The 15,235-nt window shown below is 54.4% G+C and overlaps 1 protein-coding gene and 1 non-coding gene across 2 annotated transcripts in view; both read left to right on the forward strand.

Annotated features, from left to right (window-relative positions):
- The first annotated feature begins 5,776 nt into the window (after positions 1 to 5,776).
- On the forward strand, positions 5,777 to 5,849 carry TRNAE-CUC. The gene has a single exon. It is a non-coding gene; the product is annotated as a tRNA-Glu (tRNA).
- Positions 5,850 to 6,228: 379 nt separating this feature from the next.
- DNAJC5 (DnaJ heat shock protein family (Hsp40) member C5) overlaps positions 6,229 to 15,235 on the forward strand; it is an 89,670-nt gene continuing 80,663 nt past the window's right edge. The window contains exon 1 of the mRNA XM_042463001.1: positions 6,229 to 6,278. The gene's annotated coding sequence lies outside the window, so the exon portion shown is untranslated. The remainder of the gene's footprint in view (positions 6,279 to 15,235) is intronic.

Consider the following 15,235-nt stretch of genomic DNA (forward strand, 5'->3'; position numbering starts at 1 on the left):
TCCAGTTGCGGGTTCGGACGATGAGGAATCCATTCCCACTTTGGGTTCCCTGAGCCCGCCCCACCCCGGCACTCCCCGAGTCCGGCCCCAGGCCCGGTGCTGTTCCATCTGGAGACGTCGGCCGAGATGACCTTGACGTCTTCTAGGACTCTGAGGTGGACCGTTATTACATCATGGCGGTCCCACAAGAGACGCAACTGGTGCAAGTTTGATGAAAGGCGCCGTCACCAGGCCCCGAGAGACAAGGCTGGCGACTGGTGCCCTCCAAGTCCTCCACCTCATCTGGAGCCAAATCGTCATCATCAAGATGGAGCCCAGACTACGCTCCCAGGTGCCCTCCCGGACCGTCCCGAACTGGGGGATTTGGTGATCCACTCCGATACCGAGTCGAATCTTGTCCGGTTACCGTCACCACCTCACCGCCTCAGCTTCTGATGACGACCTGTCACCACCAGGACTCCCCACAGACTTGCACCACAAGCCCCGCGTTGGCCTACCAACACCACCGATCCTCAGCGAGCACGTCATTAGATGTCCAGGGCTCTGACATCGAGCTGGCATATCCTGAAGAGCGGCCGGGATCCGTGGAACAGAGGGGGTTCATGGCCGGGTTCCAACCCCACCTCCATCCTCTTCTCCGTCCTGGAGGACCATCATTAAGAGTGTCATGGGACACCCCTGCAGCTTGGTCAGCACCTCACGGAAGGTTGTAATCCCTCTACCGTGTTTCTCCGGCTTCCTGTCCATGGCTGTCAACCCACCCAAGACAGAACTCGGCCATTGTAGAGGGCTCACAGCTCGCCTCCACCCCAAGGCGCACCTCTCCAGTAGACCGGGAGGCTCGCAAGATTGATGGGCTGGCGCAAAGAAGCCTTTTACTCACGCTTGCCTAGCTGTCAAAGCCGCACAACTACCACTACACCTCCGCCTGCATGGGGGGCCTATGTGCAGGCCCTGATGGAGACCATCTCCCCTCTGAATTCCTGACGTCCCGATTGACATCCAGAGGAAACTGGTCGATGGTCAGAGATGAGGCCCCTCCATAGGGATGGCTCATTTTACCACCCACCCCCGCGTCCCGAAACATCACGGACTGGTGTGGGTAGGGTGGATGTTCGGGTCGTGGGCGCTCCGTCGACACGCGTGGCTACGGGGTACAGATCTCACCCGGGATCAAGTCGGCCATCGAAGAGATGCCCCTAGACGAGTCAGGGCCTTCAATACACCGACGACCGCTCACCAAAAATTTAAATGAGGCGGCCGCTGAGAAAACATGGGCATGTCTTTTTCGGTGTCAGCCCCGTTTCCGCAAGAACAGCGCCCCTGGAAATCCCAGGGCCAGTCCTACAGCCATTCGGCGGGCAAGATCGCCATTTTCCAACAGCAGGCCCGCATCGAGCCAGGCACCCTTCCCAGTCATCCTCCTCCTCTGGCCGTCGGAATTTTTTCCTCCCGGCCCCGAAGCCCCGCCGGCAAAGATGGGACCAGGTAGAAGACGAGACTGATGGGGTCCAGGCGCGCTTCGTCCTCTTCCCATTTTTTCTGGACAACTCATGCGGCCGTTTGCTGCCACACCTGGGCCTCTATCACAAAGACTTGGTGGGTGCTGAACACGTCCATAGGGTGTTATGCCCCGATGTTCCAGAGCCCCAAGACCGGAGCCTTCATGTCCACCCCCCCTCGGACACCCGTTCTCGAGGAAGTGGGTGCGTCTTTGCTAGCAAGGGGGCAATCTCCCCCTTTACCACCCGAACTAGCTCGAGGGCTTTTGCTCCAGGTACTTTACGGTACCGAAGCGGATGGAGCATCAGGCCCATCCTGGACTTGAGAGATTTGAACTTGTATCTTGAATACCGACGGTTCCCGAAGTGGGAACCCGGGGCTTCCATTCTTCCCTTGCTTCACCGGGCCTCTGGTTCGCAACGGTCAACCTGAAGGACGCCTATTTTCACCTCGGGATTCAGGAGTCCCACCGGAGATTCCTCTCGCGTTCGCCTTCGGCTCCCCCCGCGACCACTACAAGTGGCTCCCCTTCGGCCTGGCCACAGCCACGAGAGTTTCTTCATGAAGTGCATGGCGCCGGTAGTGGCTTACCTCCATTAGAAGGGGTGCATTGTCTTCCCTTACCTGGATGATTGGTGTTTTTTGCCGCCGAATCCCGACAAGAATTTGCAGGAAGCACTCTTCGCTGGACTACCCTCGGTGCTAGTTGTCAACCAGGACAATCCCATTTCACACCGACCACACAGGCCAAATCATCGGGGCCAGCACAACTCCGAAAAAAGGCTCCGCCCTTCCCCTCCGGACCGGTTTTCCAGGCGCTGCGACATCAGCATTAAGACCTTGCATCACTCACAAGAAGGGGTGAGGGCCAGGGACATTCAATGTCGCCCTAGGCCACATGGCATAGACGACTTCGTCACGCCGTGGGCGCAACTCCGCCTCACCTCTCTAGTCTGGTTCCCTCAGTCTTCCTGCCGACGGAAGATCCCCCGTCCAGTGCTCTCAAGGTACCGAGACCGGTTGCGGCTTCCCTGAGATGGTGACGGACGACAACAACGTCTGCATCGGGAGGCCCTTCCATCAACCCCAGCCTCAATTGACTCTAACAACCAATGCCTCCCTGAGAGCTGGGCCGCCCACCTGCTCGACTGGTTGTCAAGGACAAATGGTCCCCCCCAGGGCAGCTTCTCCACATAAATGCCTGGAGAGGCTGGCAGTCGAGAAGGCACGGAGGTCGTTCGAATTCGCTGTGTGCAGGCAAGTAGTCCTCTTGAGAACGGACAACACCACATGAGTATTACATCACAAGCAGGGGGCACCAAATCCAGGACCCTGCTCGACCCACTCTGCGCATCTGGACTGGTGCATCCAGAGACATGCGCCTCCTCCAGGCAATTCATCTCCCGGAGGAGGACAACAAGCGGCAGAGTCGCCTCAGCAGATCGTCCATCGTGTGTGCCACGAATGGAGGCTCCATCCCGAGACGGTCCGACGACCTCTTTCGATCGTGGGGAACTCCAGATCGATCTCTTTGCAACCGATGGAAACAGCCCTGTTCCCAGTTCGCTCCCAGGAAGCGAATGGACGGATCCCTAGGAGACGGGTTCGCCTCCTTTGGACGGGAGAGCCTGCTATATCGCCTTCCTCCTTTCCCTCTCATCATCGGGTGGTGTCCAAGATGACAGCGGACCGGTCTCACGCGATCCTTGATCACCCCGTGGTGGCCCGACAGCCGTGGTTCGCACCCCTCCTTCACCTCTCCAAGAGATGCTTCCTCCGCTCGACGTCCGTCCGACCTGCTGTTTGATCCAGGATGGCCGATTCTACACCCGACATCGACCTGCCGCTGGTGGGCCTGGAGAATCCACCCTAGCCTCACTGCCGGACGTGGTGAGGACGTGATCCTGCGCTGTGCAGAAGCCATCCCCCCAGCGTCCTATGGCCCTGAAATGGAGGGTTGTACGCCTCTTCCTCTGATCGAAAGGGCTTGTCTCCTGTTCCAAGTTTTCACGTCCAGTGGTGCTGGCGTTTGTTGATGGCACTTTTGGATGAGGGGGTTGTGCCTCACTTCCTCAAGTGCTACCTCTCGCTCTGCCATTTGTTTTCCAGGTACCAGTTTGAGGGTAGGGCGTCCTTCTTTAGGGACCCCTTGGTGAAGGGGTTCCTGAAGGGATGTGCCACCTGCACCCCCTGTGTCGGTACCAGCCCGGCTTGGAGCTTGGAGACGGTGCTGGCTGCACTCCAATCCAAGCCCTTTGAACCAATGGGCCACTTAAGACTACTGACTTGGAAACCGCTTTCCTTGTGGCCATCACCTCTGCCCCGCCAGGCCGGCGAACTCGTGCCACCCTCCTGAGGGTTCACAGGACAAGGTGGTCCTCCAGACGACATTACTTTCTCTTTCTTGCCCAGGTTGTGTCCTTGCTTTCCACAGGTGCGCGGACAGTGTGTGCCGACCTCGGCTTCCAATCCGATTTGGATGCGGAGCGAAGCCTGCACTCTCGTGATGTCAGTAGACGCTGGCGTTTTAACCTGACAGAACTGCTGCCGCCATCCGTCGGTCCGAGAGACTTTTCCCAATGCACTCGGAACCGAAGAAGGGGTTGCCCGTGTCTGCGCAGAGGTTTCCAAATGGGTGGGCTGGTACCATCCACCTCTGCTACGAACTGTTGGTTAAACCTCTCCCTGGCAGGTCCGATCCCCACTCCACGAGAGCATTGTCGGCATCCTCTGGCATTCCTGTCAGGCTTCCCTGGGAGGATGTCGCTCAGGCTGCTGTCTGTCCCAGCCATTGACTTTCTAAAGCACTACAGGCTGGACCACCAGGCCATCGCGAGACGCAGCTTCGGGAGGCTGTGGTTGGTTTCAGGGTTTGCATTGATTGCTCAACGATGGGGTGTGTGTTTTCTGCATGTATGGTACATAGATTTCCGTTTTACCTTCTGTTTGAATGTTGAGTTGCACAATTCAATGGGGACGGGTCTTGCATGTTCATTTGCTCCCTCTTCCAGGGTTTGCAATGTTATTGGCTATGTGTGGTTCATGCATGAACAAAAAGACGGATGCCTGCTTTATGGTTCAAGGTGTTTTAGTTGGCAAAAAATACCGCTGGTTACAACAACTGGGTTTCAGGACACGCCCTCCCTCCGCTTACCTAAGCTTGTCAGTCTAGACCCTTTTGTATATGTCCGCAGAGACCACGAAGAAGAGTGACAGGTTGCTTACCTGTAACTTATTTTCTTCGAGTGTGTCATCTGCGAATAAATACAAATCCCCACCCTTCCATCCTCTCAGTGTCCTCCTTATTGGCCTCTTTCATTGCCTGCTTGGCGGAAAAATTGCAGAACTGGGGAAGAGCGTGGAAGGCAGGGGCCTTATACGGGTGGCGGAGTTTACCGCCAAAAGTTTTCTATATTGCAAAGTAAACTTTGCCCAGTGAGCCAGTAGGTTCCGAGCAGCACGTGCGCAGGCGCAGTGAAACCCATTTGTATGTAATTCGCAGATGACCACTCGAAGAAATACCGTTACAGGTTAAGCAACCTGTCCTATATGTATAGCACACATACTATGCACACACAGATTACACTATAGCATATACACACATATATATATACTATATGGAGGTGCATGTATGGATATGTTCACTGCATAAAATTCAGGCAACTGTTCATGCATCACACACACACACCACACATATAGATATTATTAACTCACACAGACTGACAGTATGCATGATTTATTATTATTATTAACCTTTATTTATAAAGCGCTGTAAATTTACACAGCGCTGTACATACATCTTTTACAATCTTTTTAATTGGATGTTCCCGCCCTCAGCTTGCAATCTAAAAAGACCGACCAAAGGGAGGTGTTGGTGGGGAGGGGGCATCTCTAGTATGGATAATACATATAAAATACATAGCAATACAGGAAATGATCAATAAAACAGACAACAAAAGAACTCAAATAGTAAGTGACTTAAGCAATGCCTGGGAACGCTTCTCCTGACAGGATGGTCTTCAGCTCTGTTTTGAAGCGGTTACAGAATACATGTTTCATGCATGCACACATAGTGCATCGATCTTTGCCGATATAATCTTTGCAATGCATCACTTCCACAGCTATTTGTAATGTTGGCCTTTCTCCTGTTTTTGTTGCAACAACGTCTCTTGAATAAAGTAGAACTTCATGGCATAAAAATCCTGTAATCATTTTTTCCCTCCTTTTTGGGGACTGAATTCACAGAGTCAGAAGCCACTTTGGGAAGCAGCTGTCCCTGGTGGTCTAGTGGTTAGGATTCGGCGCTCTCACCGCCGCGGGCCCGGGTTCGATTCCCGGTCAGGGAACAGGCCTTTTGAGTCAACTTCATTTCATTTATTACTATTATGATTATTATTACTTTTAGTACCCAAATTCCCAATGCTTCATGGTGCAATTGCCAGGACGTTGCAAAGGAGCCAGATGCCGTTTGCATTTCCTGCTGTAGGGATTTCTACCTCTTTGCAAAAGCTGCAGCTGCGCCTCCTTGATCGGGATTTTGCTCTGCTGCAAGTAATCGGCTTCCAGGGAACGATCGAGCGAGCGAGGCGCCCTGGCAAGAGAGAGAGCTCGCCTCTGCAACGTCAGACTCGGAGCAAATCCTTTTTCCTCCCCTCTTGGCTTCCCAGCAAGCCCAGTCGGGCGGGGGAGGGGCTTACTCCCGATGTAGACCCAGGCTGGCAGGACCCAGAGCCTCCCTTGGCCCTCTAAGGCCCCCCCAGCCTCCACCGCATGCGGTAAGCGAGAGCATCTCAGCCCCCAAACCCTCCCTTCCAACCAGGAGGAAGGATGCTGTTGTGCAATTGCAGGGCAGTGCAAGGCAAGGAAGCAAGGAGGGAAAGGGAGGGCAGCACTGCGCCTTCTGGGGCAACAAGGGGCCTGTAGTTCCTTGCAAGGCATTCCTTGCAATTTATTTCCCGGTTTTCTTGCAGTTTGTTCCCTTTCGGTTCATTCCCTTGCAATGTATCTCCTGCCTTGTATTTCCTTGCCTTCATTTGTTCCTTCTTGCATGTTTTCCTTCATTTCCTTAAATTACTCCCTGCAGTCTTGTCCTGGCAGGAGGCATTGGGCCTTGCATTTTTTTCCTTGCAGTTTGCCCCCATTGCAATGTACAGTAGTTCCTTCAGTTCCTTGCAGTTTATTTTTGCACGTCATTCCCCCCTCCTTTCCTTGGCTTTTTATTATCCTTTTCTTTACGTAATTTCGCCATGTATTTTCCTTCCAGTTGTATTTCCTTGCAATCCTTCCTTTATGCCTTTGGCAATTTATTCCCCTTACTTTTTTACTGTGCAATCTCATTCCCTTGCGTTGCAACATCTTGCCATTCAGTCCCTTCCTTTATGTCCTTTGCAATTTTATTCTCTTCCCAGGTATTTTTCATCGCAATGTGTTTATTCCCTTGCTTTTTACTTGCATGTATTTCCTTTGCAGTTCATTCCCTTCTTTTAATTTGCTTGCACTTTCTTCTTTCCCTTGCAAGGCATTGCTTGCCATTCTTTCTTTCCTTGCAGTTTACTGTCCCTTCATTTCCATGCAACTCATTCCATGCTCGTTTTATTCTCTTGCAAATTCATTCCCTTCTTTTATTGCTAGCAATTCATTCCCTTGCAGTGCATTTCTTGCCCTACTTCCCCTCCTTGGCAATGCATTTCCTTCCAGTATATTCCCTTGCAATGCATAAACACTCAGCATCCCTTTGCAGACATCTGCAAAGAGGACTTTTTGGATGGCTACACACCCCCTCACCCACCCCCATGAAATGGCCAGAAAAGAAAAAGGTCTCCCCAATTTGAATTCCCTGTATGTCTGGAACAGGGATCCCTCCTCCCAGGAACATGCATCTCTGCTGGTCCTCTGAATGCATGCATTTAATGCATGGATGGAGACTAAGCTGTGCGTTGCGAGGAAACAGATGGTGGCCAGCTGTGGTCTTCCGAGATCCGCTTCTTTCCTCCCGGACATAAGACCCCTCGGCACTGCAGAAGTAATCTGTTTTGACAGCACTTTGGTCCAAAACCACACACGCAAAATAATCCAGTTGTTTGAGACTGGCCCTGGCCAGTGCTAGGGATCCTGGGAACTGTAGCGTATTGTGGCGACCACCAAGCGGCTTTCTTAAGGCTAACTGTCACACAAAACACAGTTTCCCAGGATTCCCTAGCATTGAGCCAGGGCAGTTAAAGTGTCTCAAAGTGGATCTTTCTGCAGTGTGGATTGGGCTTTTCCTTGCAAGATCCCATTGCATACTGATTTTCCAGACTGGCAAGGCTGTGTCTTTGAATTCAATAATACACCAATGCGTGCACATACGAGTACCTTTCTATAAAAACCAGTGCATACTGTTCATGCAGCCCTACAACATATGTGTGCGCATATATATATATATATAGATGCACATATATAGATGCATATATTGGCGGCATAGGCGTGCCATAACCGCGGCTGCACCCTGGAGTTCCCCGTTTTGGGGGGCCCCGGGCGGGCCCCTCCTGGCACAGGGTGCAGTCCCAAAACCCGGGACCCCCCCCCGGTTGCAACCAGTTTGCTGCGCGCTGCAGGGCCTGCACTGCCCTCCGCCTCCGCCGCAGGGAGGCCGGGGGGAAGAGGAGGAGCAGCGAGGCCTGCCGGGGCGGGAGGGCGCCTCCCCGCACGCCCGCCCGCACCACCTCCCCCCCCCCTCCTCCGCCTCCGCCCCCAGGCTGGCGCGCCCGCGGCCGCAGCTAGGAGGAGGCAAAGGCGGACGGTAGCCAGTGCTCCTCGTGCCGCCGCGGTGAGGGAGAAGAGTGGGGCGTGAGGAAGGTGGTGCGGCCGCGCGGGGAGGGTGGCGCGCCCGCGCGCAGGGGGCGCTGGCTCCGTCCGCCCTTTGCCCTCCCCGCGGCAGCCGCGCCACTTATCCCCTCCTCCTCCGCCCGCCGCTTCGCCGCCGCGCGGCCGCGTGGAGGAGGCGAAGCTGGATGGCCACCCCATGCCTCGGACCCGTCCGCCCCGAGCCACCAGGCTGATGGAGGAGGGGATGATGGAGGAGGGGGGGGGAGAGGAGGGGGGGGGAGTGAGTGGCCAGATGAGGCCTCCAGGGGGGGTTGTTTTTGGGGGGGGGTGCTTTTAATGCTACAATGTCCTCCCTTACTGTGTGACAGTGATAGTGGGGTGGTGGGGGTGATGATGGGATGATGAAGAGGATGATTGAGTGGGTCAGCTTGAGAGGCCAGGCATGCACTGTTGTCAGAAGCCGAGATGAGTGTGACTGTTCCAAGTGCTCCTTTTCTGTGTGGTTTTGGTTCTGAGGCCTGGTCATGTAAATTGCTTGTGTTTTTACAACTGCGGCCAGTGAAGAAAAACCAAGTCCCTTGACGTCAGTACACACTTCTGAGAAGGACACTTGGCGCAGTAACGGTGAAACCACCTTGACAGGTTCATATGCAGCCTTTGAAACACCATGCTAGTGTTAACCCAAGGGATTGGTTATGGACTAAGCCCGCTGATGCAGAGGCCCATGTTCAGTAAAGCCCTGTGAAATGCCCAAATGTGCTGTCATGTGTGTGTTTTGGAATGGAGGTCGGGGGTGTTTTTGCCCAGAAGGGAGTGCCATTTCTGACAGTCTGTCCTAGAATAATGGCCAAATGTCACCATTTTGGATCATGGCCTAAGAAACAGGCATTTATGATTAACATTTTTTTAAAAAAAATAATGCAAGTGTTGTTTCATGTGTCCTCCATTTTTTTTAAAAGGGTCGACATTAGAAAATTTGTCCTATATTGTGTCCTACTTGTGTCCCGGTTTGGAGGTGGTCCTGACTTATGCAACCCTAAAGTGCGCATACATGGACAGTATGGAGAATGGTAGTACAAGTACTGTTCTTGCATGGCCATACAATAAGACATATATTGTGGCACACACTATATGTACAGTATTGCATCTACTGTGATATCACTATACTACTTCGTCTAATGGCATGTGGTAGCGTCTGCAATGCCTCACTTGCCACGCCATTCCTTAATTGGCCTTCTCCGCCCTCCCTTTCGGCAGCGACGCCTGTGAATAGTGGGACACTGTGCATACAATACTATAAGCATTTATTGAGTTTGGGCATTGCATTCAGAGCCGAGTCACAGCCATTTTGGAAACACCGTGTGGCCCTACGCCGCTTCTTCCCTCTGAGTTAGGATCCTGTCCGCCTGCAGAAATAAGCCGGCGTTGGACAGCACGTTGGGTCCAAAACACATTGCAGTTTTATGTGTTCAGATTATTATTTTAGTAGTAGTAGTTGTAGTTTATTTTAACTACCTTCTCGCAGCGGTTCAGTATTGTCCTCCTGCACCGTATACAGGTTAGAGCCTCAAATTACCATCTTAAAAACTTTAAACGAGTTTTTTAACTGGCCAGGCTCAGTGGCTGTGGAATCCTGGGGATCTGGTAGTTTATTGGGGCACCAGGCTCGCTAACGAGAGGGTAATTGTCGCACAAAAACGCAGCAATTCACCAACCACAAACCGCCCGATGGGCCTCTACTACAAAACTACAAGGTTGTTGGCAAGCCATGGTTGAATCTCGCACGGCAGAAATGAATGCCAGTTTGGACACCCTGTTAACGGCGCCATGGCTGCAAGGCATGGAATTCTGGGATGTGGTAGGTTTGGTGAGGAGTTAACTGTTCTCTGTCAAGAGAGCCTGAGGCCGCAGAGCAAACTGACAAATCGCCAGTATTTTTTCTCCTGGAGGAGTGTGACTCTTTGGCCCAAGGGCTTCAATGGCTGAGAGTGGATTCGAACCCCGGGCGCCAGAGCCATAGTCCCAGAGCTCCAACCGCGATCACTTAGGGTTTGCCATAACCCGGTTGGCAACCGGGTTTTCCCGGTTTGGGCTGCAAATGCCCCGGTCACGGCACGGGTGCAGCCAAACGCGGAGAAGCCCGGTTGCAGCGGGGTTGCGGGGCAACCCTGGGGCCCTCGCTGCCCTCCGTCCTCCGCCCCCTGCGCATTGGCCGCGCCCCGGAGGAAAGGAAGGCAGGCGAGGCCGTGGTGCGGAGGAGGCTGCCAGGGTGGGCGGCGCCTCTTTGGGCGCAGCCCGCGCCAACCTCTCCGCTCACCCGGCAGCCTCCTCCCTCCTTCCGGGCCTCCACTGGGGCCATGAACGAGGAGAGGCTTGCCGGCGATCGTCTGCAGGCCTCCTCCCCCTCCTTCCCTGGTGCCCCAGGCCGGGGCCAAGAAGTGAGGACAGGCGGTGGCCATCGCGCCGGCCGTCCTCCGCCCTCCCCGTCCTGTCCGGGTCCCCAGCCGGAGCCCAGGAACAAGGGGAGGCTGCGGCCATCGCCGCCGGCGCCGCTCCCCTCCTTCCTGGTCCCACGCCGGGGCCAGGAACGAGGGGAGCCCCCGCGATCCGCCGCTGGCGCCTCCCCTCCTTCCCTGGTGCCCAGCCCGGGGCCAGGAACGAGGGGAGGCCCCCGCGCGATCGCCGCCGGCGTCCGCACCCTCCCTTGCCTGGTCCCAGTCCGGGGGCCAAGAGGAGGACATGGCCGGCGGCCATCGCCGCCGGCGTCCTCCCCTCCTGTCCTGGTCCCAGCCGGGGGCCAAGAAGGCGGACAGGCCGCGGCCATCGCCCGCCGGCGTCCTCCCCCTCCCTGCCTGGTCCCGCCGGGCGCAGGAGAGCGGGAGGCTGCGGCCTCGCCGCCGGCGTCCTCCCCTCCTTCCGGGCTCCCAGCCGGTGCCAGGAACGAGGGGAGGCTGCGGGGCCTACGCGCCGCCGGCGTCCCGTCCCCTTCCGGCCTCTCGGTCCCAGCCGGGGCCAGGAATGAGGGGAGGCCCCGATCCTGGCCCTCCCGATCCGCAGGTGAGGCCTGTGGCCCCGGCGGGGAGGGAAAGCCTCCTTAAGTGGAGGCTTCCCTCGGCCGCTTGTGGGCCTTCGCTCCCGCCGCGATCGCGCAGGGAAAATGTGGGACAGAATGTGTTCAAATGTAGGACACATTTTTGTGTGTCCTACATTTGAAAATTTTGTCCTACATTTTTGCCCGTTTGGAGGTCCGTGCGCTATGGCAACCCAGCTACCCTGGCACAGATTATTCTGACAATATCATCATTATTAATAGAGTTGTTATTGATATTGTATTTTGTTGTGGTCATTACTAGTATTAGTTTTATAGTTGTTCTAGCTATATTTTTGTTGTTTTGTTACGTTGTCATCATCATCAGAATTATGACAGTTTATTATGGATACTGATATTTGTTGCGCTATGTATTAGCTCTTAGGCAGTCTGACAGAGTACTGTACTAGGTTCCCTGTGTTGTTACGATCATCATTTTTATTAGTAGTTATATGTACTATACTTTGGTGTTGTTATGACTGTCCGTCTCATGCATCATTAGAATGGGGATAGATGATAGATGCATAGCGTCGCATCATCATCATCATGCTCATGCTCAGCATCCATCATCATCATTCCGAAGGACCGCCTCTCCCCGTACAATCCCGCCTCGCACCCTCAGAACATCGGGGCAGCAACTGCTGAGGTGCCTGGGGCTAGGTTCGTTCTACTTCTAAAGGGCCTTTTCCACAGCTGCCCCAGCCCTTTGGAACAGCTGCCCACGGAGCTCCGCGCTCATCCACCACCCTGGCCCAATTTAGAAGAATCTCAAAACCTTCCTATTCAAGCAGGCATTCCCCGATAAATACCTGTGGGTCCTCCCTCTCTCCGTGGCCATGATGGGGGCTACGGGGCCTTTGTTATTGTTTTTAGATTGTTGTATTGATGTTTTTAGTTTTTTAACCTGTATTTGTTGGCATTCGTTGCATATTGTAAGCCGCCCTGATCTTTTGGAAGGGCGGGATATAAATAAGATTTATTTTATTATTATTTATCATCATCATCAGGATAGTTATTATAACTATATGTTTGTTTGTTGCATTATATAGGTTTGTTATTACAGTTAGTATCATCAATTACAATAGTTATAGGTACCATTTTTATTATTATAGTTATTATACAGACTGCATTACATGGTTATTATAATTAGTTATATAGTATATATTTTTGTGTTGTGTTACTATTATTACTATATTATTATAGAGATCAGTATAATTATGATAGTTAGAAGATTACTATATTTTTTTTGTTTCATTGTCATCACTGTCTTCTATAAATATTACAGTTATTATAAGCTACTAATTGTTGTTGTTGTATTATTATTATTATTCCCTCAGAATGGAAGGGGCCAGATAGCAAAGTGGCATGCGCAGCAATAGCTGGGCGGAGCTAGTGCCTGTCGCGCGCGCTCCCGTGCCTCTACTCAGAACGTCGCTGGTGGGTTGCGGGAGCCGCGCGCGCCGCCGTCTCTCCCTCGTGCGCGCGCACGACCCTACGTCCGTCGCCCCGGCCCTCGCGCCTCCTCCTTCCCTCCGGCTTCTCTCTGTCTCTTCGCCTCTTCCTCCTCCGGGCCTCTGCCGCCTGGCTCCTTCGCTCCCCTCCCTCGGTTCCGGTCTCGGCGGAGAGGCCCCTCGGGCGCCCAGCCTGCCTCCCTCCAGGCAGGTGAGGAGAGGAGAGGAGGAAGGCCTGGCGCCTCCGCATCGCCTGGCTTCAGCTGCCTTCCGGGAGGCATTGGGGGGCGCCCTTCCGGCCTTTGGGGGAGAAATGGGGGGCTGTGGCTGGGAAGCTGAGGGCGACGAAGACCGTGGGCCGAATTGGGGGAACTGTGGAGGAAGAGGGGGCTGTGGGAGAATTGGGGGGACAGGCTCCCCGAATTCGAGGGGCTGTGACTCCCTGAAAGCGTGGGAGGGGTTTATGGCCGAATTGGGGGTAATAATGGGAGAGGCAAGGTGGGGGGATGGCAAATGAATGGGAGGGGGGTTGGGGGGTGGGCCAAGGCACTGGGCCTTGGAGGGAGGGGCTGCGGCAAAAGAGGGGGGTCCTGATTGCTGTGGCTCCTTTGAGGGGATGATGGGGGCTGAGCAGGGATGGAGGGGAATCACACTGCGGAATTTGGGGGGGCTTGGCAAAGCTGTGGTCTGATTGGTAGGCATAGAGGGGGTGTTGGAGGGGGGGTCAGGGCCTGGGCAACATTGGGAGGAAGATGGTTCAGCAATGGGGGGGAAGATGGCCAAAGGAGGGAGCAGCCTGTCTGAGGGGGTGGGGAGGGGAAGGGGCCAAGGGAAGGGGCTTGCGGGTGGGGGGGATGGGGTTGGGAGAGGAGGAGGAACTGTGAAGGAGGCGAGGGGGCTTGGGGCAAATTAGTTGGGGGGCGGAGGGTGCATTGTTGCTGTGGCGGAATTTGGGGGGGGGGTCTGGAGAATCACAGGACCTTGGCAAATTGGGGGGCTGGGTTGGTGTCGCGATGAGGGGGTTATAGCAGAAAGGGGGGGTATTGTTGAAAGGCAGGGGGGGCTCTGGGGAGGGGCTCTGGCCGGTCTGAGGCAGGGGCGAAGTGAAGGTGATGGAAGAGGATGAACTAGGAAGAGGCGTGGGGCAATTGTGTTGAGGGAGAAAGAGGTGTGGAAACAAGCCTTGGGGGGGATTGTGGGGGAGAGGCTGTGGCAAAACTAAAGGAAGCATGAGTGTTTGGGGCATAATTGCTATGGCAAAAACTGGGGAGGGCTGGGTGTCATGTGGGAGGAGGGGGTATGTAGGACTTGGGGGATAAGTAAAAGCAAGGGTTGGGGGCCTAGGGAAGGAGCTGTGGTCAGTCTGAAGGAGGTATGGAAGGAAATGTGGGTGCATTGGGGTGGAAACGGATGAAAGTGTTGGAGGGGAGCCAAGGGAAGGGCTGTAGTTCAGTTGAGTTTGGGGGGGAGAGGGTGTGAGGCTGATGCCTGCGGTGTGCGCTCCTGTGGGGAATTGTGTGGAAGTGGAGAGGCTGTGGGAACTAGGGGTGGGCAGGGCATGGGGGAAGCAAAACGGTGTCGTGGTAATACCTGTCACAAAAATTGAGGGGGGAAGTGTAGGTTGTCAGGGCCGTGGGCAAATTATGGGGGGGGTGATGGTGGGAGGAGGAGATTATGGCACTCCTGTGGGAGGATAGGGCAAAAGGCAAGGATGGGGGCTCCTAGGGGGGAGCTGTGGCCAGGCTGAGGGGAAGTGAAGGTCAGCGGGATGAAGGGGCGTTGGGGTGGAATGGGGTTGGGTGGGAGAGGAGGAGGGGGCTGTGTGCAATAGGGTGTGTGGTGTGTGCTGTTGAGTTGGGGTTGATAGGAGGAGAGGTGTGGAAGCCAAGCGTTGGATTCCCTCTTTGTGTAGGGGGTTGTTGTGGAGTACAGAGGTGAAATTGATGTGTGGAGGGGAGCAGACTGGTTGGTGAGGGGGAATAAAAGGTTAAGAAATTAAGAAAGCTGGGTGGTTGCGGTGGAGGGGAAGGGGCAGGAAAAGGAAAACTGGGATAGGAAAGGGAAGGCGTTGTGGTTGTGGGGGAGAAGGTGAGATGGATGGGATGGTCATCTGTGGCAGAGGAAGATGGTGGAGCCAGTCGCATATGAGTGCGTGGGGGGGGGATGTGCACATGAAATGACAAGAGTGGACATAAGGAACATATAGTGTATATGGCTCTAGGAAATATCGATGTTAGGCAGCTGGTGTTTTCCTGTGCGTGTGAAAAAGAAAGTGTTTGGGCAGGGAGTTTTCTGTTCCTTCCTCTATGACATAACACCTCTCCTTTCAGTTTCTGCCAGCTGAAACAACTGAGTTCATGCCAGTAAAGAAGAGAAGGTGTGCCAA

The sequence above is a fragment of the Sceloporus undulatus genome, chromosome 4, assembly GCF_019175285.1.
Source record: "Sceloporus undulatus isolate JIND9_A2432 ecotype Alabama chromosome 4, SceUnd_v1.1, whole genome shotgun sequence".
Classification (NCBI taxonomy): Eukaryota; Metazoa; Chordata; class Lepidosauria; order Squamata; family Phrynosomatidae; genus Sceloporus; species Sceloporus undulatus.